Here is a 25674-nt window from a genome sequence, read left to right as displayed (position 1 = left end):
GTTCTATTCGTTATTTCCACGGTTGCATTTGAATAACAGTAAAAAAAACAAAAAAAAAACTTGTTAATGTAAAGTTTCGGATAAAATGTAGGAGCCCGAAATTGTGTCTACTTTCATCTTACAACCCGGCAACAAATAAATTGCACTGCAAACAAAGTCTATCAACAAAGAAAACATTTTCGTTTCATACTTTTCCGTTATATTCCCTTACAAAGCTAGCTTTAACGCTTCGAGGGTTCCTTTGTTCTTGCCGTCACCTCGGCGCTTGACCCAGACTTTCGCTCTGTAGTTGCTTTTTAGCATAGTACTACAAAAAATTGTAAATCTGTGATATATGATTGATAAACGTAAAGGTAACTGTATAAATGTGTTCAATGACTTTGTTATTGTAAACTTTTTATAAATGCAAAGCCGTATACACTTGTGCACTTCAAAAATTCCTTGTATACTGTACCTTCTTGCACATCTCCGTTTCCTGTGTGTGTTGTTATAAATCAAACTGTAACTTTAGGAAAAAATATTCCAAAAGCACATTTGTAATTACTTATGACCGTTTTCAACTTTTTTTCTTTAGACCAAATCCCCTGTACACATATAGTGACTCAGAGGATGAGCATCCCACAAAAAAATGGTTTCCCCAGGCCCCTCGAGTGAAAATACCAGGTAATAAAATACTGTCTAGTGTCTTTGTACATATCTGTGTGTGACACAAGGAAACGTTTGACAAGTTGTCTGTATTCTTAAATACTTTAAAAAAAATTATCTTTTTCTGTCAGACCTGACGAGAGCTGTTAACGAACTCTGTGAGGAGGTCAGAGCCATCCGCAATACTGGCTGCAATGAATCGGTAGATGCTGGGGTACTGCCTCTGGATTTGCCCTTGCACAACATTGAGGAGCTAAACAATGCAGAGCCAGCTCTTCAATCACAAGAGGCGAATAAGGCAATGGTAAGTATATAAAGGTTATGTACACTTTGTAACTATAAAGTGTAATAGCTGTCAGATGTGATTTAAATACATAACAACGGCCTGTTGATTAAACACACAAGCACTTGCATACACATTTAAGACATGAGACACGCTAATTCCATCTCTTAAAATGTGTCTATAGGTGAGACGCTTTGCCTTGATTGGAGCCTGACGCAGCAGTTAGGGGCAAACTCTATGTCCGAGTTTGTCTTTGCACAAGCAGTGCAGAAATGGCTCCGATACGCCCCAGATCGTTTGGGTGGTGCAGGACGCACATCATGCAAAAAATTACAAACTTCTGTGAATCATATAAACGTAAATAGGAAACTGTCTTTTAATAAAGTATTTAGCAAACGAAACATGCCTATTGACCTTTTTTTATTTTTATTTTTTTCTCTGTTACATCACATGCAATGCTTTCTTATTTTAGGATATTAATATTGACATGATACATTGTGAGACATTTGGTGTTTTTTTTTATAAAGGGTGTCCAATTTAAGGAATAAGTACAATTATGTGTTTAGGTGGTTGAAGTATTGATGGAAACATGCAGTAGTTTAGTATTGGTTAAAATACCTATAAAGAAAGGTAGATTTCCAGTCATGATTTAACTGTTGTTTTAATAAAAAGCAACTGTGCGAAAGAGGTGGAAAATCAACACCATAGCTCAACAGTGTTTCAATATCAGAATCTGACATTGTTTCAATGTCAGCAGTATTAGAAAATATAACGTTGAATCAACGTCAGGTTTCAACATTGATTCAACATCAAAACCTGACGTTGTTTCAACGTTAAAAAAGGGTGCAAGAGTGACGTTAGGTCAACGTCACACTTCAACGTTGATTCAATGACACAGCCTGATATTGACTCAACATTGTTTCAATGTTTCCTTGCTATCTGGGTTATCATTCGAATTCTGTTTTTTTCTTTCAAATTCTGTTGTTTTCCTTCTAATTCTGTTGTTTTCATTCTAATTCTGTTGTTTTCATTCTAATTCCGTTCTTGTCATTCTAATTCTGTTGTTTTCATTCATATTATGTTGTTTTCATTCTAATTCAGTTGTTTTCATTCTAATTCTGTTGTTTTCATTCAAATTATGTTGTTTTCATTCTAATTCTATTGTTTTCATTCAAATTCCATTCTTGTCATTCTAATTTTGTTGTTTTCGTTCGAAATGCGTTGTTTACATTCTAATCCTGTTGTTTTCATTCTAATTCTGTTGTTTTCTTTCAACTTCCGGTGTTTTCATTCAACTTCCATTCTTGTCATTCTAATTCTTTTTTTTTCTTTCAAATTCTGTTGTTTTCATTCTAATTCTGTTGCTTTCATTCAAATTATGTTGTTTTCTTTCAACTTCCGGTGTTTTCATTCAAATTCCATTCTTGTCATTCTAATTTTGTTGTTTTCGTTCGAAATGCGTTGTTTACATTCTAATCCTGTTGTTTTCATTCTAATTCTGTTGTTTTCTTTCAAATTATGTTGTTTTCATTCTAATTCTATTGTTTTCATTCAAATTCCATTCTTGTCATTCTAATTTTGTTGTTTTCGTTCGAAATGCGTTGTTTACATTCTAATCCTGTTGTTTTCATTCTAATTCTGTTGTTTTCTTTCAACTTCCGGTGTTTTCATTCAACTTCCATTCTTGTCATTCTAATTCTTTTGTTTTCATTCTAATTCCGTTCTTGTCATTCTAATTCTGTTGTCTTCATTCAAATTATGTTGTTTTCATTCTAATTCTGTTGTTTTCTTTCAAATTCTTTTGTTTTCTTTCAAATTCTGTTGTTTTCCTTCTAATCCTTTTTTCCATTCCAATTCTGTTGTTTTCATTCAAATTTCTGTTTTCATTCATATTATGTTGTTTTCTTTCTATTTCTGTTGTTTTCATTCAAATTCCGTTCTTGTCATTCTAATTCTGTTGTTTTCATTCATATTATGTTGTTTTCATTCTAATTCTGTTGTTTTCATTCAAATGATGTTGTTTTCGTTCTAATTCCGTGGTTTTCATTCAAATTATGTTGTTTTCTTTCAACTTCCGGTGTTTTCATTCAAATTCCATTCTTGTCATTCTAATTCTGTTTTTTCATTCAAATGTTGTTGTTTTCATTCAAATTTTGTTGTTTTCATTCAAATTATGTTGTTTTCTTTCAACTTCCGGTTTTTTCATTCAAATTCCATTCTTGTCATTCTAATTATGTTGTTCTCTTTCAAGTTCTGTTCTCTTTTTTCTAATACTGTTTTTCCTTCTAATTCAGTTCTTTTCATTTTAATTCAGTTCTTTTCATTCTTATGCTTTTGTTTTCATTCAAATTCCTGTGTTTTCATTCAAATTCCGTTCTTGTCATTCTAATTCGTTTGGGTTTTTGTTCGAAATCTGTTGTTTTCCTTATAATCCAGTACTTTTCATTAAAAAAAATTTGTTTTCATTCAAATTTTTTTTTTTCATTCTAATTCTATTGTTTTCATTGTAATTCCGTTCTTGTCATTCTAATTTTGTTGTTTTCGTCCGAAATCCGTTGTTTACCTTCTAATCCTGTTGTTTTCATTCAAATTTTGTTGTTTTCATTCAAATTCCGTTCTTGTCATTTGAATGTTGATGTTTTCATTCTAATTCAGTTGTTTTCATTCAAATTCCATTCTTGTCATTCTAATTCAGTTCTTTTCATTCTAATTCCGTTCTTGTCATTCTAATTCTGTTGTTTTCGTTCGGAATCCGTTGTTTTCCTTCTAATCCAGTTCTTTTCTTTCTAATTCTGTTGTTTTCGTTCAATTTCCGGTGTTTTCATTCTGATTCTGTTGTTTTTATTCAAATTTTGTTCTTTTAATTCTAATTCAGTTCTTTTCATTCTAATTCTACTGTTTTCATTCTAATTCTATTGTTTTCATTCAAATTCCGTTCTTGTCATTCTAATTTTTTTTGTTTTCGTTCGAAATCCGTTGTTTTCCTTCTAATCCTGTTGTTTTCATTCAAATTATGTTGTTTTCCTTCTAATTCTGTTGTTTTCATTCAAATGATGTTGTTTTCGTTCTAATTCCGTGGTTTTCATTCAAATTATGTTGTTTTCTTTCAACTTCCGGTGTTTTCATTCAAATTCCATTCTTGTCATTCTAATTCGTTTGGGTTTTTGTTCGAAATCTGTTGTTTTCCTTATAATCCAGTACTTTTCATTAAAAAAACTGTTGTTTTCATTCTAATTTTGTTGTTTTCGTCCGAAATCCGTTGTTTACCTTCTAATCCTGTTGTTTTCATTCAAATTTTGTTGTTTTCATTCAAATTCCGTTCTTGTCATTCGAATGTTGATGTTTTCATTCTATTTCTGTTTTCTTCTTTCGAATTCTGTTATTTTCCTTCTAATTCAGTTGTTTTCATTCAAATTCCATTCTTGTCATTCTAATTCAATTCTTTTCATTCTAATTCCGTTCTTGTCATTCTAATTCTGTTGTTTTCGTTCGGAATCCGTTGTTTTCCTTCTAATCCAGTTCTTTTCTTTCTAACTCTATTGTTTTCGTTCAATTTCCGGTGTTTTCATTCTGATTCTGTTGTTTTTATTCAAATTTTGTTCTTTTAATTCTAATTCAGTTCTTTTCATTCTAATTCTACTGTTTTCATTCTAATTCTATTGTTTTCATTCAAATTCCGTTCTTGTCATTCTAATTTTGTTGTTTTCGTTCGAAATCCGTTGTTTTCCTTCTAATCCTGTTGTTTTCATTCAAATTCCGTTTTTTTCCTTCTAATTCTGTTGTGTTCATTCAAATTCTATTCTTGTCATTCGAATTCTGTTGTTTTCTTTCAAATTTTGTTGTTTTCCTTCTAATTCTGTTGTTTTCATTCAAATTATGTTGTTTTCTTTCATCTTCCGGTGTTTTCATTCAAATCCCATTCTTGTCATTCTAATTATGTTGTTCTCTTTCAAGTTCTGTTCTCTGTTTTCTAATACTGTTTTTCCTTCTAGTTCAGTTCTTTTCATTTTAATTCAGTTGTTTTCATTCTTATTCTGTTGTTTTCATTCAAATTTTGTTCTTTTCATTCTAATTCTGTTCTTTTCCTTCTAATCCAGTTCTTTTCATTCTTATTCTTTTGTTTTCATTCAAATTCCTGTGTTTTCATTCAAATTCCGTTCTTGTCATTCTAATTCTGTTGGTTTTTGTTCGAAATCCGATGTTTTTCTTCTAATCCATTTCTTTTCATTTAAATTTTGTTGTTTTCATCCAAATTTTGTTGTTTTCATTCAAATTCTGTTGTTTTCATTCTAATTCTGTTGTTTTCATTCAAATTTTTGTTCTTTTCATTCTAATTCTGTTCTTTTCATTCAAATTCTGTTGTTCTCTTTCAACTTCCGTTCTTGTCATTCAAATTTTGTTTTTTCTTTCAAATTCTTTTGTTTTCCTTCAAATTTTGTTGTTTTCATTCTATTTCTTTTGTTTGCATTCAAATTCTGTTCTTGTCATTCTAATTCTGTTTTTTTCTTTCAATTTCTGTTGTTTTCATTCTAATTCTGTTGTTTTCATTCAAATTTTGTTCTTTTCATTCTAATTCTGTTCTTTTCCTTCTAATCCAGTTCTTTTCATTCTTATTCTTTTGTTTTCATTCAAATTCCTGTGTTTTCATTCAAATTCCGTTCTTGTCATTCTAATTCTGTTGGTTTTTGTTCGAAATCCGATGTTTTTCTTCTAATCCATTTCTTTTCATTTAAATTTTGTTGTTTTCATCCAAATTTTGTTGTTTTCATTCAAATTCTGTTGTTTTCATTCTAATTCTGTTGTTTTCATTCAAATTTTGTTCTTTTCATTCTAATTCTGTTCTTTTCATTCAAATTCTGTTGTTCTCTTTCAACTTCCGTTCTTGTCATTCAAATTTTGTTTTTTCTTTCAAATTCTTTTGTTTTCCTTCAAATTTTGTTGTTTTCATTCTATTTCTTTTGTTTGCATTCAAATTCTGTTCTTGTCATTCTAATTCTGTTTTTTTCTTTCAATTTCTGTTGTTTTCATTCTAATTCTGTTGTTTTCATTCAAATTTTGTTGTTTTCATTCAAATTTTGTTGTTTTCTTTCAACTTCCAGTGTTTTCATTCAAATTCTTTTGTTCTCTTTCAATTTCCGGTGTTTTCATTCTGATTCTGTTGTTTTCATTCAAATTCTGTTGTTTTCATTCTAATACCATTCTTTTCATTCTAATTCTGTTGTTTTCTTTCAAATTCTGTTGTTTTCATTCTAATTCACTTCTTTACATTCTAATTCTGTTGTTTTCTTTCAAATTTTTTTGTTCTGTTTCAACTTCCGTTGTTTTCATTCAAATTTTGTTGTTTTCATTCTAATCCAGTTCTTTTCATTCAAATTCTGTTGTCCTCTTTCAATTTCCGTGGTTTTCATTATAATTCTGTTGTTTTTGTTCGAAATCTGTTGTTTTCCTTCTAATCCTGTTGTTTTCATTCAAATTATGTTGTTTTCCTTCTAATTCTGTTGTTTTCATTCAAATGATGTTGTTTTCGTTCTAATTCCGTGGTTTTCATTCAAATTATGTTGTTTTCTTTCAACTTCCGGTGTTTTCATTCAAATTCCATTCTTGTCATTCTAATTCGTTTGGGTTTTTGTTCGAAATCTGTTGTTTTCCTTATAATCCAGTACTTTTCATTAAAAAAACTGTTGTTTTCATTCTAATTTTGTTGTTTTCGTCCGAAATCCGTTGTTTACCTTCTAATCCTGTTGTTTTCATTCAAATTTTGTTGTTTTCATTCAAATTCCGTTCTTGTCATTCGAATGTTGATGTTTTCATTCTATTTCTGTTTTCTTCTTTCGAATTCTGTTATTTTCCTTCTAATTCAGTTGTTTTCATTCAAATTCCATTCTTGTCATTCTAATTCAATTCTTTTCATTCTAATTCCGTTCTTGTCATTCTAATTCTGTTGTTTTCGTTCGGAATCCGTTGTTTTCCTTCTAATCCAGTTCTTTTCTTTCTAACTCTATTGTTTTCGTTCAATTTCCGGTGTTTTCATTCTGATTCTGTTGTTTTTATTCAAATTTTGTTCTTTTAATTCTAATTCAGTTCTTTTCATTCTAATTCTACTGTTTTCATTCTAATTCTATTGTTTTCATTCAAATTCCGTTCTTGTCATTCTAATTTTGTTGTTTTCGTTCGAAATCCGTTGTTTTCCTTCTAATCCTGTTGTTTTCATTCAAATTCCGTTTTTTTCCTTCTAATTCTGTTGTGTTCATTCAAATTCTATTCTTGTCATTCGAATTCTGTTGTTTTCTTTCAAATTCTGTTGTTTTCCTTCTAATTCTGTTGTTTTCATTCAAATTATGTTGTTTTCTTTCATCTTCCGGTGTTTTCATTCAAATCCCATTCTTGTCATTCTAATTATGTTGTTCTCTTTCAAGTTCTGTTCTCTGTTTTCTAATACTGTTTTTCCTTCTAGTTCAGTTCTTTTCATTTTAATTCAGTTGTTTTCATTCTTATTCTGTTGTTTTCATTCAAATTTTGTTCTTTTCATTCTAATTCTGTTCTTTTCCTTCTAATCCAGTTCTTTTCATTCTTATTCTTTTGTTTTCATTCAAATTCCTGTGTTTTCATTCAAATTCCGTTCTTGTCATTCTAATTCTGTTGGTTTTTGTTCGAAATCCGATGTTTTTCTTCTAATCCATTTCTTTTCATTTAAATTTTGTTGTTTTCATCCAAATTTTGTTGTTTTCATTCAAATTCTGTTGTTTTCATTCTAATTCTGTTGTTTTCATTCAAATTTTTGTTCTTTTCATTCTAATTCTGTTCTTTTCATTCAAATTCTGTTGTTCTCTTTCAACTTCCGTTCTTGTCATTCAAATTTTGTTTTTTCTTTCAAATTCTTTTGTTTTCCTTCAAATTTTGTTGTTTTCATTCTATTTCTTTTGTTTGCATTCAAATTCTGTTCTTGTCATTCTAATTCTGTTTTTTTCTTTCAATTTCTGTTGTTTTCATTCTAATTCTGTTGTTTTCATTCAAATTTTGTTCTTTTCATTCTAATTCTGTTCTTTTCCTTCTAATCCAGTTCTTTTCATTCTTATTCTTTTGTTTTCATTCAAATTCCTGTGTTTTCATTCAAATTCCGTTCTTGTCATTCTAATTCTGTTGGTTTTTGTTCGAAATCCGATGTTTTTCTTCTAATCCATTTCTTTTCATTTAAATTTTATTGTTTTCATCCAAATTTTGTTGTTTTCATTCAAATTCTGTTGTTTTCATTCTAATTCTGTTGTTTTCATTCAAATTTTGTTCTTTTCATTCTAATTCTGTTCTTTTCATTCAAATTCTGTTGTTCTCTTTCAACTTCCGTTCTTGTCATTCAAATTTTGTTTTTTCTTTCAAATTCTTTTGTTTTCCTTCAAATTTTGTTGTTTTCATTCTATTTCTTTTGTTTGCATTCAAATTCTGTTCTTGTCATTCTAATTCTGTTTTTTTCTTTCAATTTCTGTTGTTTTCATTCTAATTCTGTTGTTTTCATTCAAATTTTGTTGTTTTCATTCAAATTTTGTTGTTTTCTTTCAACTTCCAGTGTTTTCATTCAAATTCTTTTGTTCTCTTTCAATTTCCGGTGTTTTCATTCTGATTCTGTTGTTTTCATTCAAATTCTGTTGTTTTCATTCTAATACCATTCTTTTCATTCTAATTCTGTTGTTTTCTTTCAAATTCTGTTGTTTTCATTCTAATTCACTTCTTTACATTCTAATTCTGTTGTTTTCTTTCAAATTTTTTTGTTCTGTTTCAACTTCCGTTGTTTTCATTCAAATTTTGTTGTTTTCATTCTAATCCAGTTCTTTTCATTCAAATTCTGTTGTCCTCTTTCAATTTCCGTGGTTTTCATTATAATTCTGTTGTTTTTGTTCGAAATCTGTTGTTTTCCTTCTAATCCAGTTCTTTTCATTGAAATTCTGTTCTCTTTGTTCTAATTCTGTTGTTTTCTTTCAAATTCTGTTGTTCTCTTTACACTTCCGTTGTTTTCATTCAAATTTTGTTGTTTTCTTTCAACTTCCGGTGTTTTTATTCAAATCCCATTCTTGTCATTCTAATTATGTTGTTCTCTTTCAAGTTCTGTTCTCTTTTTTCTAATACTGTTTTTCCTTCTAATTCAGTTCTTTTCATTTTAATTCAGTTCTTTTCATTCTTTGTCACGGGTCACTGTCCGTTGGACCCAGTATGTTGAGTTTCATGTTTTTGTTATTCCATGTTTAAGGTTATTATGTTTTGGTTTTAGTTTGCATCAGGGATTGTGTTCTTGTTCTCTTGTTGTGTTTATGATGTTTATTATTTGAGTTTCATGTTTAAGGATTTGTTCTCGTTTGTATCTCACGTTTAGTTTAGTTCAGGTTCCATGTGTCATTCTGTCTGTCTCTCAGTGTCAGGTCTGCGTCTTGGTGTGGTGTTCTCATTTCCTGTTTTATTGTGAAGGTCTGCGTCTCATGTGAGTGTGTTCAGTTTTACCTCTGTCTCGTCTTGTTGATCATTCCCAGCTGTGTCCACCACCTGTGTGTAATTCCCCTGTGTTTTTCTAGGTGTATTTAAGTCATGTCCTCCGTTATTGTAGGGCTGGTCCGTCTGTATATTCCACCCTGCCTCATCTGCGTTTCTACCATGTCTCACCCGTGTGTTCTCCCTGCTGTCCGCCGTTAGTCTCTTCTGGTCGTTCTCGTTAAGGTTTGTGCTCTGTAGTTTAGTTGATCCCAGTATAGTTTAGTTCTAGCTCCTTTTGTCGTTTGTATTTACTTTCATGTTTAATAAACCACCTTTACACCTTCACGACTGCCTGCATTTGGATCCTCCTTCATTTCCTCCACACGGCTCACCTCACTCGCCGTGACATTCTTATTCTTTTGTTTTCATTCAAATTCCTGTGTTTTCATTCAAATTCCGTTCTTGTCATTCTAATTCTGTTGGTTTTTGTTCGAAATCCGATGTTTTTCTTCTAATCCAGTTCTTTTCATTTAAATTTTGTTCTTTTCATTCAAATTTTGTTCTTTTCATTCTAATTCTGTTCTTTTCATTCTAATTCAGTTCTTGTCATTCTGATTCTGTTGTTTTCATTCTATCCATCCATCCGCTTTATCCAAGGCCGGGTCGCGGGGGCAGCAGCCTAAGCAGAGAGGGCCAGACCTCCCTCTCCCCAGCCACCTCCTCCAGCTTATCCGGGGGAACACCAAGGCGTTCCCAGGCCAGTCGAGAGATATAATCTCTCCAGCGTGTCCTGGGTCTGCCCCGGGGCCTCCTCCCGGTGGGACATGCCCGGAACACCTCACCCAGGAGTCAAAGGAGCTTGCAAAGAAAAGCGTCTGGACTTCTTCTCACCCAGGAGGCATCTTTGTCAGATGCCCGAACCACCTCAGCTGGCTCCTTTCGATGTGGAGCAGCAGCGGCTCTACTCTGAGCCCCTCCCGGATGGCCAAACTTCTCACCCTATCTCTAAGGGAGAGGCCAGCCACCCTTCGGAGGAACCTCATTTCTGCCGCTTGTATCCGCGATCTCATTCTTTCGGTCACTACCCACAGCTCGTGGCCATAGGTGAGGGTAGGGACGTAGATCGACCGGTAAATTGAGAGCTTTGCTTTTACACTCAGCTCCCTCTTCACCACGACGGACCGGTGCAGCGTCTGCATTACTGCAGCTGCAGCCCCAATCCGTCTGTCGATCTCTGGCTCCCTTCTCCCATCACTCGCGAACAAGACCCCGAGATACTTGAACTCCTCCACTTGGGGCAGGAACTCATCCCTGACCCGGAGTGGGCACTCCACCCTTTTCCGGCTGAGAACCATGGCCTCAGATTTGGAGGTGCTGATCCTCATTCCCGCTGCTTCACACTCGGCTGCGAACCATTCCAGTGCGAGCTGGAGACCCGATGAAGCCAACAGAACCACATCATCTGCAAAAAGCAGAGATGAGATTCTGAGGCCACTAAAGTGAAAGCCCACTCCGCCACTTGGCTGCGCCTAGAAATCCTGTCCATAAAAATTATGAACAGAACCGGTGACAAAGGGCAGCCCTGGCGGAGCCCATCACCCACTGGGAACAAGTCCGACTTATTGCCGGCAATGCGAACCAAACCGTCAGGCGTCTCAGGAGGGGAAAGCGGTGCTCTACCTGCACTGTGTATAGTGTTGGCGGAGCACTGCTGACGTCGACTGAGAAAATTGTCAGGCGGTGGAAGGAATACTTCGAGGACCTCCTTAATCCCACTGACATGTCTTCCGAGGAGGAGCAAGAGTCTGGGGATGAGGGGAATGACCCGCCAATTTCTGGGGGCAAGGTCACTGAGGCAGTTAAACAACTCCTTGGTGGCAGATCCCCTGGTGTTGATGAGGTCCGCCCCGAGTTCCTGAAGGCCCTGGACGTTGTAGGGCTGTCCTGGTTGACACGCCTCTACAATGTTGCGTGGAGATCAGGGGCAGTACCCCTGGACTGGCAGACTGGGGTGGTGGTCCCCATCTTTAAGAAGGGAGACCGGAGGGTGTGTTCCAACTACAGGGGGATCACACTCCTCAGCCTCCCTGGGAAAGTCTATGCCAGGTTGCTGGAAAGGAGAGTTCGTCCGCTAGTCGAACCTCGGATACAGGAGGAACAATGCGGTTTTCGTCCTGGTCGCGGAACACTGCACCAGCTCTTTATCCTCTCAAGGATACTTGAGGGTGCGTGGTAGTTTGCCCAACCAGTGTACATGTGTTTTGTGGACTTGGAGAAGGCATTCGACCATGTCCGAAAGTCTTTTTCCATGGTCTCTCCGAACTCCTCCCACACCTGTTACGGCCCTAGCAGGGCCTCTCTCTCTCCTGAGGGTGCCTGTGTGGGTGTGTCCCACTACCTCCTGCCTGAGGTGCCACCTTTCCCTCCTGTACAGCTGACTCCCATCAGCAATTAAGGGTATTTAAGCCCAGAGCAGGGTGAGCTCTGGGCCAGAGTGCCATTTTGTGTGGGCCCAGCTAGTGAGCTGAGTGTCTTGTGGTGTTCCCAGCTAGTGAGCTGTGTATTGTGGTTCCCAGCTAGTGAGCTGTGTATTGTGGTTCCCAGCTAGTGAGCTGTGTATTGTGGTTCCCAGCTAGTGAGCTGTGTATTGTGGTTTCCAGCTAGTGAGCTGCGCTTTCCTTTTGACTTTTTGCCTTACTGACCGACGCCTGAGTTTTGTTTGTTTCTTTTATGGTGATAACGGCTTGTCCGTCTCCTTTAGTTGAATTACTTCAATAAAACTGTTTTATTTAACTGTTTTGCCTCCCTGACTCCTTTTTCTGACCCGGTCACTTTTGTTACTTCCCCCTCCCCGCCTAGACCCCTCAGGGGAACGTAACAAGTGGGGGCTCGTCCGGGATTGTTGAAAAGGGAGTTTTGAGTTGGAATTGGTCTTTGATTATCTTGCTGTTTTTACCTTTGGAGATTCAACTTCCCAGTTTAGTTAGGTGAGTGTCCAGCTGAGCTTTGTTTTAAGTTCTTCCTTCGGGCACTCTTTTGTTGTTTTGCCTTTTTTATTTTTGGAGTAATCCTGGGCGGGGATTAGTTCCCTGTTGGGGGTAGGCAATTCAGGGCTCCAGTCGCTGAAGTTTCGCCTTTCAAGTTGCCTCGAGCCCGGCACGCTCCAGAAGATAGGTAAAGTTTGTTGTGCTTAGGAACTGGGTAAGTTGTGTTTGTTTAGTGTATACTGCAAGAGGTAAGTTGGTCAGTTAAAGTAAGTTGTGTAGTTTTCCATTAATCGGTTAATTATTGGGTAGTCTGCTTGAGTTGGCAGACGGGTGTGGCAGTGGTCCTAATTAGGTGGTGTGTTTCTAACCCTTCACCATCCCCAAAATGGTTGACACAGCTGCTAGTGTACAGGTGTCTAGAGGCTTGTTTGTGAGCAATAACATTCACCTGGTTCCAGACTTCTGTGAATCCAGTGTTCACAGCTTTTTCAGTGTGTTTGAACGCCTGGCAACTGCACTGCAGTGGCCTCAAGATGTGTGGGGGGTGATGTTGCTGTGTCGGTTGACAGGTAAGGCTCAAGAAGCGTGTTCTGGTCTGTCTAGGCAGGACGGCCTGGTTTATGGAAAGATCAAAAGTGCCGTCCTCAAAGCCTATGAACTGGTACCTGAGGCCTACAGGCAGCATTTTCGACGGTTGGAGTTGGTGCAGGGACAGTCCTATCTTGACTTTGCCAGGGAGAAGGCGAGGCTCTTTGATAGGTGGTGTGCAGCAAGCCAGGTTAAGGATGTGGGGTCCATACGTGAGCTTATGCTGGTGGAGGATTTTAAAAACTCTGTTCCTGAGTCTGTGGCCCTTTATTTAAGTGAACAGAGGGTTACAACTCTACAGCAAGCTGCCACCCTGGCAGATGAGTTTAGGCTGACTCACAAAGCAAGTGCTGTGGGACAGGATATCCCTCTGCACTATAGCGCATCCTGGACAGGTGAGAGTGGGCCAGCTAAGAAGGAAAACGCAGTTATGGTGTTAAGACCTAGGCCCAAACTGTGTTTTTTCTGTCACAAGCCTGGCCATGTGGTTGCCAATTGTGTCAGACTGGCACTCAAACAGAAAGCCCACTCAACACGAGAGGGGCCTGTTTTGAGTAAAGTCAGTCGTGGCTCTCAAACTGACAAGCCTGCCAGGCCTACTGATAGGCTAAACCTGGAGCACAGTTGCTCGGTAGCACCCCGTAATCAGTGTATGAGGCCAACTAACCCTGAGCTGCCGCTGGTTGACCCATGTTCAAAACCACCCTTCAGACCTGCACCCCTTGCTAACAATCATGTTTGTGTTTCAGTGAAGCCTGCTAGCTGCCTGCTGGGTTCTCCACACGCGATGGTTCGAAGCCCCGGCTATCCCATGGGACACTGTTTTGAGGGTCTGGGGCCACTCTCTGGTAATGTGGTGAACCCACTGAGATGGGATTGGCAGCTCCCGCAGGCCATGCCTAACCGTTGCTACGCGGTTTGGTAGGTGGAAAGCCTGCAAAATTCGTCATGAAACGGTTATGGACTCATTTTTGGTTATGGTAATTTGACAAACCATGGGTTTGCATTTATGGGAGGGGGTGTTACGGCCCTAGCAGGGCCTCTCTCTCTCCTGAGGGTGCCTGTGTGGGTGTGTCCCACTACCTCCTGCCTGAGGTGCCACCTTTCCCTCCTGTACAGCTGACTCCCATCAGCAATTAAGGGTATTTAAGCCCAGAGCAGGGTGAGCTCTGGGCCAGAGTGCCATTTTGTGTGGGCCCAGCTAGTGAGCTGAGTGTCTTGTGGTGTTCCCAGCTAGTGAGCTGTGTATTGTGGTTCCCAGCTAGTGAGCTGTGTATTGTGGTTCCCAGCTAGTGAGCTGTGTATTGTGGTTCCCAGCTAGTGAGCTGTGTATTGTGGTTCCCAGCTAGTGAGCTGTGTATTGTGGTTTCCAGCTAGTGAGCTGTGTATTGTGGTTTCCAGCTAGTGAGCTGCGCTTTCCTTTTGACTTTTTGCCTTACTGACCGACGCCTGAGTTTTGTTTGTTTCTTTTATGGTGATAACGGCTTGTCCGTCTCCTTTAGTTGAATTACTTCAATAAAACTGTTTTATTTAACTGTTTTGCCTCCCTGACTCCTTTTTCTGACCCGGTCACTTTTGTTACTTCCCCCTCCCCGCCTAGACCCCTCAGGGGAACGTAACACACCCGAGTTTTTGCTTCAGCCACTGCCCGAGCCGCATTCTGCTTGGCCTGTCGATACCTGTCGGCTGCCTCCGGAGTCCCACAGGCTAACCAAGCCTGATAGGACTCCTTCTTCAGCCTGGTGGCTCCCTTCACCTCTGGTGTCCACCATTTGGTTCGGGGATTACCATCACGGCAGGCACCAACCACCTTGCGGCCGCAGCTCAATGCAGCAGCTTCGGCAATTGAACGCTGAACATGGTCCATTTGGACTCAATGTCCCCAGTCTCCCTCGGAATGCTGTTGAAGCTCTGCCGGAGGTGTGCGTTGAAGATCTCGCGGACTGGGGCTGCTAGACGTTCCCAGCACACCCTCACTACGCGTTTAGGTGCACCGGGTCTGTCCAGCGTCCTCCCCCGCCATGTCTCCACTCTGATTCTGTTGTTTTCATTCAAATTCCATTCTTATCATTCTAATTCAGTTCTTTTCATTCTAATTCCGTTCTTGTCATTCAAATTTAGTTGTTTTCTTTCAACTTTCGGTGTTTTCATTCAAATTCCATTCTTGGCATTCTAATTCTGTGGTTTTTGTTCAAAATCTGTTGTTTTCCTTCTAATCCAGTTCTTTTCCTTCAAATTATGTTGTTCTGTTTTAACTTCCGTTGTTTTCCTTCAAATTTTTTTGTTTTCTTTCAACTTCCGGTGTTTTCATTGAAATTCCATTCTTGTCATTCTAATTCTGTTGTTCTCATTCAAATTCTATTCTCTTCATTCTAGTACTGTTTTTTTATTAAAATTTTGTTCTTTTCATTCTAATTCTGTTGTTTTCATTCAAATTATGTTGTTTTCATTCTAATTCTGTTGTTTTCTTTCAAATTCTGTTGTTTTCTCTATCAACTTCCGTTGTCTTCATTCAAATTTTGTTGTTTTCTTTCAACTTCCGGTGTTTTCATTCAAATTCCATTCTTGTCATTCTAATTCTGTTGTTCTCATTCAAGTTCTGTTCTCTTTTTTCTAATACTGTATTTTCATTCAAATTTTTTGTTTTCAAATTCAAATTCAAATTCAAATTTATTTGTCACTTACACAGTCATACACAGTACGATATGTAGTGAAATGCTTGGACAACTGCTCGTGACCTAAAGAAAACAAAAAAGGAAAAGGCTATGAATAAGATAGGAAATAAATATGAAAAATTAAAAAGGGTAAATTTAACTAGGAAGGAATAGAATATAAATTAAGGTTAAAAATGAAATAACTGTACAACACAAATTAGAATGAAGGGTAAATTTAACTGGGAAGAATAAGATAAAATATATAAATTAAAGTTGAAAATAAAATAACTGTACAACAAAATACACAATACACAATATAGAACTATATAAGAATGTATGAAGAAATCTAAATATAAATAAATATATACACAATAACAGCAGCTGTACAAGTATTAACTGGAAATGAAGAATATAGTGACCAGTGTTGTGCAAAAACAAAGTCCAGAAAGTCCAGTGTGTGTGTAAGAACCATATGTGTGGGTCAGTACTGTGTGGTGGTGTGATTGAGAGACCGTATCGCCTGCGGGAAGAAGCTCCTCCTCAGTCTCTCTGTGTTGGTCTTCAGGGAGCGGAATCGCTTTCCTGACCTCAACAGAGAGAACAGTCTGTTGTTGGGATGGCTGAGGTCCTTCACGATCTTCCTGGCCTTGGTCCAGCACCGCCTGCTGTAGATTGAGTGCAGGTCAGGGAGCTCGGAGCGGATGGTGCGCTCAGCTGACCGCACAACCCTCTGTAGAGCTCGTCTGTCCTGGGGCCCGTTCTTCGTACCTCGCTAAGTAGGTTAGCCGGATTAGATTGTTGACGATTTCGCGTGATCCTGGATCAGTCGGTTCCCCGAAGCTCATCCGGGACTTGCTGTCATAGCAACAGAGCCGTAAGCGTAAACCTGCTCGGGAGCAGGTTTACTTTATGTAAACAGGATTAGATCGCGGCCACGCAGGTATGTCCGCTTCATTTATACGAAAGCAACAGCGATAAATAAATAACATCAATGTAACTGAAGATAATGCAGCACTTGATCCTTTTATTGATGTCACACAGATACATACAGGTCATTTCCTAAAAAAGGGAAATGTACTATTAACATTCTATTACATGTATGTGATTATTACAGATGTAATTCATATTTCAGAGTAGTAATTGTAAATTACTTCGTGTAATCAAGATGAGAGACCACGGCTATAAAAGCCAAGGTGGATTTGGGAAGCCTGTCGCAGCCATGTCCTGTCCGTTTACGCGAGCAGCCCATTGCGGAAGGTGCAAGATTGATAAGGAGAGTCCTCAGAATTCAGCGTATATTGCGGGACAGACAGGATCCTTTAGCTCAGCGCGACAGTGTGCTCATTGAGAGATATCGATTTTCCCGTGAGGATATTATTTACTTAACCAACTTGTTGACGAGGGGGTGCAGGACCACCACCTGTCTTTTTTTGCTCTGCCCTTTTCTTGGTTGCTGTTATAAACAAACAAACAGATTATTTCAGGCTCTCTTTCCAAGAGACGAAAAGCAATATAAGTGATAAATATTACCATTCTGTAGAATATTCTTATATTTCACTTTTACTTGTTCCCATGTTCTAGTGGGTCCTGTTGTGGCTCTAATGTGAAAGAGGATATAATATAACAATATAATATAATGTAATATAATATTGGATAATATAGTGTAATATAATAAATCTACCCTACCGCCTACTGGTGTTGGCCAGAGGGGCCGATGGCGCAATATGGCAGCCTCGCTTCTGTCAGTCTGCCCCAGGGCAGCTGTGGCTACAACCGTAGCTGCCTCCACCAGTGTGTGAATGTGAGAGTGAATGAATAGTGGCATTGTAAAGCGCTTTGGGTGCCTTGAAAAGCGCTATATAACTCCAATATATTATTATTATTATTATTAAATTACTTACGAGTTTAATTTGTCAGCAACTTTCTGCCAGCCCTCTCTCCTTGCTTTTGCAGCCTTTGCAGTGTTCCCTTGCGTTCTGATTAAACTCTGAAACTCCTGAAATCCCTCACTCAGGAGTTCTTGCTCTGCTGCCGAAAAATACCGAGCCGAGCGCGCTCCTTCGACATTTTCGCCGACCAATCAGAGGGTTGCCGATCAATGTTTCTACTATCGATGCGTAGCCCCTTTTATGACACCCAGTGATGTCACATTACTGCGTCCAGCTGTACTAATCGTCAACAGCAGGTGTGTTCGGGGAACCAGATTAGCGAGCTCACGGTTAGCGCGATGATTTGATCTTGGATGTGTCATTTGATCTTGGATGTAGTAAGCGACGTACGAAGAACGGGCCCCTGCATGGTGCTGTTCCCGAACCAGGTTAAGATGTTTCCCGCCAGGATGCTCTCTATGGTGCACGAGTAAAAGTTCCTGAGCACCTTGGAGGGCAGTTGGAAGTCTCTCAAGCGTCTGAGGTGGTAGAGACGCTGTCGGGCCTTTTTCACCACGGTGTTGATGTGACAGGACCATGACAGGTCCTGCGTGATGTGAACTCCGAGGTATTTGAAGCTGTCCACTCTCTCCACTGTTTTCATTCAAATTTTGTTGTTTTCATTCTAATCCAGTTCTTTTCATTCAAATTCTGTTGTCCTCTTTCAATTTCCGTGGTTTTCATTATAATTCTGTTGTTTTTGTTCGAAATCTGTTGTTTTCCTTCTAATCCAGTTCTTTTCATTGAAATTCTGTTCTCTTTGTTCTAATTCTGTTGTTTTCTTTCAAATTCTGTTGTTCTCTTTACACTTCCGTTGTTTTCATTCAAATTTTGTTGTTTTCTTTCAACTTCCGGTGTTTTTATTCAAATCCCATTCTTGTCATTCTAATTATGTTGTTCTCTTTCAAGTTCTGTTCTCTTTTTTCTAATACTGTTTTTCCTTCTAATTCAGTTCTTTTCATTTTAATTCAGTTCTTTTCATTCTTATTCTTTTGTTTTCATTCAAATTCCTGTGTTTTCATTCAAATTCCGTTCTTGTCATTCTAATTCTGTTGGTTTTTGTTCGAAATCCGATGTTTTTCTTCTAATCCAGTTCTTTTCATTTAAATTTTGTTGTTTTCATTCAAATTTTGTTGTTTTCATTCAAATTTTGTTGTTTTCATTCTAATTCTGTTGTTTTCATTCAAATTTTGTTGTTTTCTTTCAACTTCCGGTGTTTTCATTCAAATTCCATTCTTGTCATTCTAATTCAGTTCTTTTCATTCTAATTCCATTCTTGTCATCCCAATTCTGTTGTTTTCGTTCAAAATCCATTGTTTTCCTTCTAATCCAGTTCTTTTCATTCAAATTCTGTTGTTCTTTTTCAATTACCGGTGTTTTCATTCTGATTCTGTTGTTTTCTTTCAAATTCAGTTGTTTTCATTCTAATTCACTTCTTTACATTCTAATTCTGTTGTTTTTTTTCAAATTTTGTTGTTCTGTTTCAACTTCCATTGTTTTCATTCAAATTTTGTTGTTTTCTTTCAACTTCCGGGCCCTATTTCAGGAAGCCGGTTTAGAAAACTCAGAGTGAAAAACGATACTCAGGGTTGAGTAACCCCGAACTGTCCAACTCGGAATATTCGGTTTCAGAAAGGCTGATAACAATTAGTTCAGTCAACGCGGAGTTGCTTTAACCCCAAGTTAAGCGCGCGCACGAGGATACATAAAGCCCTGATTAGTGGAGCACAGATTAAGCGAGTCACCATGGAGACGGAGGGAAAGAAGGCGCGGTCAATGTATTTTACAGCGCTTGAGGCCGAAATTCTGATGGCAGCATATGCCGATAACATGCAAATTTTGCGGAAAAAAAGTAACACAGCCTCAGCTGCAAAAGAAAGGGAGCATGCATGGCAAAACAAAGCCGACAGAGTCAATGCGTGAGTGTTAATTTTAAACATTGATCTAGGGATTTCCACCCATTTAACACGTTATTTTATTATATTTTATTTTATTTTTTATTTTATACATTTTATTTTGTGATGTGATGTGAGCGCAGGTGCAACCCAACAGGCCCCAAACGTTCCTGGCAGCAAGTAAAAATGAAATATAAAAATATAGTCCAAACAGGTAAGGTGTAATTGTATTATGAGCCATAGTGCTTGGTCTGTTTGTCCGATGTAAATCGATTGCAGTTAGAGGCTACATTAATTTCCCCTCTGTAAGCACTTATTGAAATTATCTGAGCACATTACAAGTACATATTTGCTTACTCTGTATGCTCAAATGTGACCCGTTATAGCCAACAGAAAAAAAGCGGAGGCCCGAAAAACAGGTGGGGGTCCTCCACCACCACCACTCACAGAGCCTGGCCACTTGGCTTCCACATTTGTGATAATGTTGGAAGCATCATATATGATCTTCACAGTGCAGAGAACACAAATTAGCATCCATTACTATAATGAAATAATTTGTTAGTTTGAATTGCTACAGGGAACTATGTACCTGTACATTAATGCTGTGGAAAGACTTCCTGTTCACATAGTCTCCTTCATTTACTGAAGGAGCAATGATTGGAATGTGAGTGCCATCTGTACAGCCAATCACGCCTGGGAACCGTGAAAATAAATGTAAAATTTAAGTAGTAGTTCAAATATCACCACATCATGAATTAAGTTCTGTTCATCCTGATACCTGCAATTTTGTGGAATCCCTCTTTGATAAATCTTGTGGGTCTATGACCGGGGAACACCACAGACGAGTACAGGAGACGTTTCAGTGCAACTGTAACATTCCTGACTGCCCGACAGACGGTAGCCTTGGAAACGTGCTCAGCGTCACCAATATTATACAGAAAGCTCCCGTTTGCAAGAAACCGAAGTGCAATACAAATAATATGTACAGAACTGAGAGAATGTCCGCGATGTGTCACATGAGCAATATTAGGCCTGAGGATGTTATTCAAATCAATTATAGATTGTGCTGAAAAACGATGACATTCACACAGAAAATGATCAGGAAATGATAAAATGTCCAAACGCGCTCTAATCACTCTCTCCCGGCGGAGAGCTCTGCGGAGAATTTGGGCTTCAACATCTACTGGCTCTTCAAGCAAGGGACACGCCATGTCTGACACTTCCTACAGTCAGGTTTCTGACAAACAGGCGGAGAAGGTCAGGGTTAGTTGAAGTAAACCTGCTAGGGGGCAGGTTAGCTTCACGGAGTGTGTCGTCATAGTAACTCACTCAGGCTTCATCTGAACTCGCTTTGTGAAACCGAAAACCCAGAGTTTTCGTTAACTCAGGGTATACTTACTCAGAGTTTGCACTAAACCGGCTTCCTGAAATAGGGCCCCGGTGTTTTCATTCAAATTCCATTCTTGTCATTCTAATTCTGTTGTTCTCATTCAAGTTCTGTTCTCTTTTTTCTAATAGTGTATTTTCATTCAAATTTTGTTGTTTTCATTCAAATTCTGTTGTTCTCATAGTTCATAAACGGAGAGGGGAAAAAAGACACAAAGCAAAATGAAAGGAAACAAAGCAATAATAATTATAAATAACTTACATGTTCCAAAAGGAGTAGGAAGAAGCATAAGCTTATTTAATCCCACCCCCTTTCCACTATTTAGCAATTACTACAAGAAGGCCCTGAGTAAATGTGGTTATCCCAGCTGGACATTTGTCAAAGCTGGGAAGGCGCCTAAAGAAAGCTCCAGCTGATCCAGGAGAGAAGGACAACTGCCAAGGAGGCGATTTATGTGAAAAGGGAAAGTCCATCTCTGAATCGAGGAGTTGCCCTAAGGGTTCATGTTTCACCATCTTACAATCCCTAACTCTTTGTGAATGGTACTCATGGCCTTTGATCAGTGGTTGTAGATCAATTGTTATGACACTTTGCATATTAATGATCAAGGAACTGACCTCACAGTCAATTGTTAATTTCAGTGGGCTGGTTTCAGTCATTGTGCAAATGTACTGTATATAAGGTTGGGGAAATCTGCAGCCAGCTCAGACTAAAGAAGTCACCTGGATGAGTGACGAAACATTTCTCCCACTGAAAACACTACATCCAGATGAACAGAATCAACTTTTTTGGATTTACTTACCTGGATGATTGAGCATGCATCAAGACACCTTTGTGACACCTTTGTGAATACCGGAGTCTCTGAGTGACGATGACCTTTTACCTCCAAATAACAACAACTTGCTCATTATTGATGATGTGATAAGTTCAAAATGTGTTCACACAATACATTCATCATAAGAACTTGACCTGCATGTATTTAGTTCAGAATTTGTTTATGCAAAGAAAATCCAGTAGAATATCACGTGGCACCAAATGCCTGTACAAAACTGGACTCAAGTGCAAGATTGACGTGGAGAGGCAGTACAGTTAACTTAATACAAAACCTTATTTAACACAAAACACAGAGTTAAACTTGACGGGGGGGACATAACCTGGAAACCTAGCGTGTGGTAAGGATTCTAACATGGTAGCCTAAGGCAGGTAACACAAGGGGAGACTGGTGGTGTGGTGGTCGCAAGGTCACACTCAGGAGAGAGGAAAAGGGAGTGAGAAGGTGTACGGTCTGGTTCAGAGATAACAGTGAAATTTGAGCTCATATGGCATCATCATATGGTTTATGCATATGGAATCTTAGACTTGGAGGAGCAGAGGTCCGAGTGGAAGGCAGAGAACAACAAAGACGGGTTGACCTGAATTCCAGAAATCCTGGTGAGCTGCGGTGGCAAGAGGGCAGGCAAGTGAGTGTGGCCGGTATTTTCTTCCTGAAGTGTGGTGTGAATCCGGTGAGGGTTGTGACCAGTGTCCAAAAGGTGATTTCTGTTGCAGTGTGGAGCTGTGGCGAGTCAACAGAGCTAGAGGCTATAGAAAGCAAGGTATGTCATACAAGGACGTGGATTCAGAGTGAGAAGAGTGAGCCTGTTACCAACATAGGTGAGTTGACGAAGGCACCGGGACGATAATGCTGGTCATAAATAACCTCTGCTGATTGCCACAGATTAGCTCCTCGTGAGCTGCCCAGGTGAGAGGATGGGAGCTCTGCCCAGAGACAGACACCAGAGGAAAGGGCCCACACAGGAAAACACCTGGCTGCATATGCACACCATCACAGTAGAACAATTTAATTGAACACAATTTAATTCTGTTTAATAACCCTGGAGATGAATATCAAATTTCACTTTTAGTTATACAAATGATTTCAGGTAAAACAAAATACTTTTTAGAAGCTTTTAATTATAAAATTGAATTAAAGTATCTATATAAAAAAGATATAAACACTGGAAATTACTTTAGGCAGACATTCATTTTGTGGATTATATGAAGATGGCTTGGGTGCAGGGAAACAAAAGGTCAGTAAGGGGAATTCTTAGACCTCCAGGATCTCAAATTTATTTTTGAGCTGGATATCTGATTGATGTTAGGAATAACTGTCACGGTCCTGGGTCAGTGACCCAGTGTTTTGGTCTGTATCATTATTATTATTATTATTATTATTATTATTATTATTATTATTATTATTATTATTATTATTATTGTTACATCCTGGGAGGCTGTGGGAATGTGTGGGCGTGGTGTTGTCTTCTCCCTCTCCTCCTCCTTCGTTCTGGCCCCTCCCCTTGTCTCTCTCTGCCCCTGCCTTCTCCTTAGGTCACACCTGCTGCTCATCTGCTCTCGTTACAACCAATTACCCTTAGGGGTGATATAAGCTGGAGAAGAGCAGTGTGGAAGAGGAAGGAGAGGTTTCTGGTGGATTTCCTCTGTGCTGGTCAGAGTGTGCTACTGACTTAGGTGTGGAACAGCCTGCTGCGTGTGACCAGCCTTCTGGTGTGTGGCTCTGGTGTGTGAGTAGTGTTTAACTGAGCAGTGATTGCCCATGAGTGACGGCGGCCTTCCTTAGTTTGTGTGGCCTGACTGGATATTGTTTGTTAGCAGCGTTGCTGTCTCTTTCTGTTGAAGCCTTATTGTTGCTTTCTTTGTTGAGTGGTCATTACCACTTTGGGTTGACCTCCCTGATTTCTTATTAAAGCAGCAGTGCTGTCTCCTTTTGTTGTTGCCATTACATGATTATTGAGGTGTTTGCCTACAATAAAGATCTATTTTATGTTAAATACCTCTGCCTGGCGTTCTTTTCATTCCACCTGGATCTAACTGTTACTGTCCCCCACCCTCATCGCCTAGACTTTTAAGTGGGGACGTAACAAAGTGGGGGCTCGTCCGAGATAGGAATGAAAGGACTTGGGTTAATTACAAGTGTGAACAGGTGTTTGTGTGTTGTGTGAAGGTCGTTTGGCTAGCTGCTGCTCTCCCCGGCTAGCACAGGGGAGTGTCTAGCTGAGCATTTGCTCTTCCTTCGGACACTCGTTTTTTGTTTTGCCTTTTTTATTTTCGGAGCAAACCCGGGTGGGGATTAATTCTCTGTTGGGGGTAGGCTTGTCGGTGCCTGTGGCACTTGATGATTTGCCTTTAAAGTGGCCTCGAGCCTGGTACGCTCCAGAAGCTAGGACAGGCTAGAGTCTGAGTAGGCAGGACTGGGGGGAGTGTGGGTAGAATTTTTTAATTAATGGTTGACTTGACACAACACATTTTTATTTCGCCTGTTTTTGGTTCTGTAGTGAAGGCGTTGTGTGTGTGTGTGTGTGTGTGTGTGTGTGTGGCCCTTTAGTTAATTGCTTGTGTTTTGCAGGCTGTTTTGAGTTTTCATGGCCACTTTTGATATTGCTGGGTTTACGGCAGAGCCGTCGCTTGCCCTGCTGGATGTTTGTAGGAAGAGGGATCTGCATGAGCTGGCTACATATTACGGGATCAGTGTCTCCACTGGTCTACGCAAACCCGAGCTGAAAGCCGCTCTGGTGTCCGGGTTGCTGGAGAAGAGGGTGGTTGTGATGCAGGAACCCCCGAGCACACCCGGTCCGGCTGGACCAAGTGTGGCGCCTCACGTTCCAGGCCAGGTTGTAGAACCATCAGTGTCTACACCTATGGACCAGGGGTTGCCCGAGGGGGGGCTAGTGACGCTGCCCCGTTTTGATCCACTCTCCATCCAGTCATCAGAGGGTTCTAAGCAGGATGCTAGGCTCAAAATCCGTCTGGCTCGTCTCCAGCTGGAGAAGGAGCACCGTGAGAGAGAGTTCCAGCTGAAAAGGGAGATAGAGCTTAGGCGTTTGGATGCGGAACTTGCTAGGGCTAGGGAGGTTGAGCTGATGAAGGTGGAGGCAGAGACGAAGGTCAAGCTGCGACAGCTGGAACTCCAGCAGGCCTCCTCCCCTCCTGTGGTGGCTTCGCTGTCACAGACAGACGTACAGTTTGATGTAGGACGGAATAGTCGTCTGGTCCCTGCATTTCGTGACACTGAGGTGGAGATTTATTTTGAATCGTTTGAGCGGATAGCGACAGCCTTGCGTTGGCCGCGGGATGCGTGGGCCATCCTGCTACAGTGCAAGCTGGTGGGCAAGGCACAGGAAGTTTGTTCCTCGTTGTCCGCTGAATGCAGCTTGGACTACGACAAACTGAAAAGAGCAATCCTGTTAGCCTATGAGCTAGTCCCCGAGGCTTACAGGCAGCGATTTTGGGGGCTGAAAAAGGTGCAGGGTCAATCCTTCCTGGATTTCGCAAGAGAAAAGAGTGTCCTCTTTGATCGGTGGTGTATGGCCTGTAAAGCTGCAGACCTAGCTTCGGTACAGGAATTAATTCTCATTGAGGAATTCAAAAACTGCGTCACCGAGCGGATGGCGGTATATCTGAACGAGCAGAAGGTCTCTACGTTGCAGCAGACCGCGACCCTGGCTGACGAGTTTGCACTCGTCCATAAAACCAGTGTTGTTAAGCATGAGCGACGCGACATACTAGCAAAGGCTAGTGGTGCTAGTGGTGAGCAAGACACAAGGAGAGAGGTGCCTGTGCCTCGTCCCAGGTCAGACCAGAAATGTTTCTACTGTTTTAAATCCGGCCATTTAATAGCGGACTGCGAGGCCTACAGGCGGAGACAGCCAGTTTCAACACCACGTAAACCAAAAGGGATAGGGCTGATTAAAAATGCTTCTCCTGGTAGCAGACCACTTAGCACTGAAACGCCTGACGAATGTTTTAAACCTTTCATTTTCAAAGGAGCGGTGTCACTCTCTGGTAAGCCTGGA

General features: G+C 39.5%; 1 long non-coding RNA gene across 1 annotated transcript; it reads left to right on the top strand.

Moving 5' to 3' along the window:
• The first annotated feature begins 832 nt into the window (after nucleotides 1–832).
• LOC308401418 lies at nucleotides 833–1329 on the top strand. Its single transcript, XR_013972567.1, has 2 exons — nucleotides 833–949; nucleotides 1113–1329. It is a non-coding gene; the product is annotated as an uncharacterized lncRNA (long non-coding RNA).
• The last annotated feature ends 24345 nt before the right edge of the window (nucleotides 1330–25674 follow it).

Source organism: Rhamphochromis sp. 'chilingali' (assembly GCF_963969265.1).
Source record: "Rhamphochromis sp. 'chilingali' genome assembly, chromosome: 8".
NCBI lineage: Eukaryota > Metazoa > Chordata > Actinopteri > Cichliformes > Cichlidae > Rhamphochromis > Rhamphochromis sp. 'chilingali'.
Note: the sequence above shows the minus strand (reverse complement) of the source record. Positions and strands in the feature narration are given on the sequence as shown.